Here is a 3,911-nt window from a genome sequence, read left to right on the forward strand (position 1 = left end):
TTTAAAACCCTTTTAAACCCCCCTTTTTTTAAAAAATTTCCCAAACCATTCCAAAAGGTTTGGAAAAAATTTTTTTAAAAATTTTTGGGGAAATTTTTAAAAAATTTTTTCCCCCCCCTTTCCCCCTTTTTTTAAAAAAACCCAAATTTTTTTAAAAAAAAAAAACCCCCCCCAAAAAAATTTTAAAAAAAAACCCCCCTTTTTTAAAATTTTTAAAAAAAAATTTTTCCCCAAAAACCCTTTTTAAAAAAAAAAACCCCCCTTTTTTTTACAAAACCAAAATTTTTTAACTAATAAAACCGGGTTTTTTTTTCCCCCCTTTTTCAAATTTTAAAAAAAATTTTGGGTTTTTTTTTCCCCCCCCCGGCCCCTTTTTTTTTTTTTTTAAATTTTTAAAAAATTTTTTAAAAGGGGGCCCCAAAAAACCCCCTTTTTTTAAGGAAAAAAGGGGCCCCCCCCTTTTAAAATTTTAAAACCCCCTTTTTTTCCATTAAAAAAGGGGAAAAAATTTTTTAAATTTTTTTAAAAAAAAAAAAAAAAAAGGGGGGCCCTTTTTAAAAAAATTTTTTTTTTTTTCCTTTTAAAAAAAAAACCCCCCCCAAAAACCCCAACAAAAAGGGGGGGTTTTTTTTCTTTAAAAAATTTGAAAAAAAATTTTTTTTTAAAAAAAAAAAATTTAAACCCCCCCCCAAAAAATTAAACCCAAAAACCCCCAAAAAAAGGGAAAAAAAATTTTTTTTCTTAAACCCGGAAAAACCCCAATTTTTTTTGGGAAAAAAAAACTTTTTTTTAAAAATATTAAATCAAACCCGGTTTCAATTTAAAAAGGGTTTTTTTTTTTTTAAAAAGGGGGTTTTTTTTATTTTCCCCCTTTAAAAAAGGGGGGGATTTTTAAAAAAATTTCCCCAATTTAAAAAAACCCAAAAAAAATTTTTTTGGGGGGAAAGGGGGGGGGGTTTTTTTTAAAAAAAAATTTTCCCCAAAAAAATTTTCCCCCAAAAGGGGGTTTTTTTTTTTAAAAAATTTTTTTTATTAAAAATTTTTTTTTGGGGGGGGGGTTTTTTTTTTTTTTTAAAAATTGAATTAAACCAAAATTTTAAAGGGGGGGCAGGGGCCCCCCCTTTTAAAAGGGGGGAAAAAAAAATTTTTTTTAAAAACTTTTTTTTAAAAAATTTTTGGAAAAAAATTGGGGCCCCCAAATTTTTGAAATTTAAAAAACCCCCCAAACCCCAAAAAAATTTTTAAAAAAAAGGGAAAAAACCCCTTTTAAAAAAAAAAAATTTTTAAAAAAAAAAAAATTTTTTTAAAAAAAATTTTAAAAAAAAAAAAAAAACCCCAACAAAAAAACAAAAAAATTCCCGGGGAAAAAAACCAAATTTAACCCCAAAACCCCCCGGGGGCCCAAAAACCCCATGGGGTTTTTTTTTTAAAAAACCTTTTCCCAAAAGGGGAAAAAAAAAAAAACCTTTTTTTTCCCTTAAACAAAAAAATTAAAAAAAAAAAACCCTTTTTAAAAAAAACCCGGGGTTTTTTTTCCTCCTTTAAAAAAATTTTTAAAAAAAATTTTTTAAAAAAAAAAAATTTTTTTTTTTTGGGGGGAAAAATAAAAAATTAAAAAAAAAAAGTTTTTTAGCCCCAAAAAATTTTTTTAAAAAAAAATTAAAAATTTTTTTTTTTTTAAAAACCCCCCTTTTCCCCCTTTTAAAACCCCCAAAAAAAAAACCCCAAAAAAAAAAAAACCCCAAAAAAAAAAAAAAATTTAAAAAAAAAAAAAAAAAACATTTTTTTTCCCAAAAGGGCCCAAAAAGGGAAAAAAAAAACCCCAAATTTAAAAAATTTTTTTAAAAAAGGGGGGAAAAAAAAAAAAAATTTTTAAAAAAAAATTTTTGGGTTTTCCTTTTTTTTAAAAAAATTGGGGGGGCCCCCTTTTTTCCCCTTTTTTTTGGGGGGGAAAAAAAACCAAAAAAATTTTGGGGGGGGGAAAAATTTAAAAGGGGGTTTTTTTTTTTTGGGGGAAAGGGGGGGGGAGGGAAAAAAAAACCAAAAGGTTTTTGGGTTTTTTTCCCTTTTTTTAAAAAAGGGGGTTTTAAAAAAAAATTTTTTTAAAAAAGGGGGGTTTTTTTTCCGGGGAAAAGGGGGGGGGGAAAAAAAAAAAGAAAATTTTTTCCCTTTTTTTTTTAAAAAAAGGGGGTTTTATTTGGGGTTTTTTTAAAAAAAAGGTTTGGGATTTTAAAAGGGGGAAAAGGGGGCCCCTTAAACCCTTTTTTAAAAAAAAATTTTTTAAAAAAATTTTTAATTTTTTTTAATTTTTGGGGGAAAATTTTAAGGTTTGGGGGGAAAAAAAAAATTTTTTTTAAACCCCTTTTAAAATACCCCAAAAAAAAAAAAGGGAAAATGAGAAAAATTTTTTTTTTTTAAAAAATTTTTTTGGAACCCAATTTTAAAAAAAAATTTTTTTTTTTTTGGGAAAAAAAATTTTTTAAAAATTTTAAAAAAAAGGGGGGGGGGTTTTTTTAAAATTTTTTTTTTAAGGGGGAAAAAATTTTTTTTTGGGGTTTTTTTTTTAAAAAAAGAAATAAAAAAGGGGAAAATTTTTGGGGTTTTGGGAAATTTGGGGAAAAAAATTTCACTAACAAAACCGAACAGAGCTCAACAATAACCAGCCAAAATAATAAAACATTATCTAAACAGCGAAAGTAAAGTAACACAAACACTTACCTGAATTATTCCAACGATGGAGAAAAACACTTGTTGATAGTCCTTGACACAAAATGGAGCCGGCACGATTCAGTTGAATGTAAAAGAAGTTCCACACAGCATGCTAATCCCTTTTATTAAGAAAATAGTGGGCTGGCCAAGGCAGAGATGACATCACAATGTGGGTGGATCACAGGGGCTTCAGTACAACATGCTAATAAGGCGGTGTTTTCGTCACTTTGGGGGAGGAAACGTCCTGGGATGAGCTATGGCAGATGTGACATCATGATTTCTGAGCCGGAAAGAGGTTTTTGAGTTGTTTTCTAAAACGGAAACAAATATAGTACGGAGGGTTAGGAAGGTAAGCTGTAAAACTGTTTCCAGGATTTTATTTCAAAGCTGCAGTTATTATTGTTTTTGGCCTGTAGCACATAAGGGGGACTAAAGGAAACATCAGATAGAGCTAGTGGATTTGATATCCCGTTGTTTTCCTTTAAATCAGTCAGGAAGGTGTAGCTTATTTGAAATATTTTTTGCCAAAGATCTACCAGGTGGGTCAGACGATATCCAGGAGGTAGGAGGGGACAATGAGGAGGGTACTGTTCTTAGTAACACTTCATTTCCTCAGTTGTCTTTGTTGCCTGAGAATATTGACAATAATAATATTATCTGGTTGGGTTTGAAGGTCAAGTCACAGTGCTCCTTGGGCTCATCTAGTTTATCCATTGTGCTGTAATGGTCCAGTATCACCACTTATATTCCCTCTTCAGATAAAGAAAGGAAACTGAGAAAAGATTGTGTAGATTTTTTTTTACTTAATTGACTCTGATGTTACTCTGCATATTATGGATAAGAAAGGTTCAGGAAATTAATATTTGTTAGCCCACTAGCAGCCTTGCTTAAGAATAGGTCACAGAAAAATAAAATCGGGGTAACTGAGTATATGGATTTATACATTTTATGGCCATTGTCATTGGGTGGAATCCATCACATTCATTACCATTGTCAAGTTATCTTTAATTGTAAGAGGCTATTAAGAGAATATATTTTTAGAGGAATTTTAGCCTGGCTCTGCGTTGCCCAGAACTTTAGGAAGTGTAAAGTAGTGAACAGTCTAATGAAGTGGGAAGAAAGTCATGGTAATTTTTGACTTGGTGTCAGGATTAACAGGCCCAAATTTCAGCCAGAAGATAAGGACGAACAGAAAGATTCTG

General features: G+C 29.8%; 1 non-coding gene across 1 annotated transcript; it reads left to right on the top strand.

Moving 5' to 3' along the window:
* The first annotated feature begins 365 nt into the window (after positions 1 to 365).
* Positions 366 to 506, top strand: LOC122799034. Its single transcript, XR_006364410.1, has one exon. It is a non-coding gene; the product is annotated as a small nucleolar RNA SNORA40 (small nucleolar RNA).
* The last annotated feature ends 3,405 nt before the right edge of the window (positions 507 to 3,911 follow it).

The sequence above is a fragment of the Protopterus annectens genome, chromosome 3.part1 (genome assembly GCF_019279795.1).
Source record: "Protopterus annectens isolate FY-2018-M chromosome 3.part1, PAN1.0, whole genome shotgun sequence".
Taxonomy (NCBI): domain Eukaryota; kingdom Metazoa; phylum Chordata; order Ceratodontiformes; family Protopteridae; genus Protopterus; species Protopterus annectens.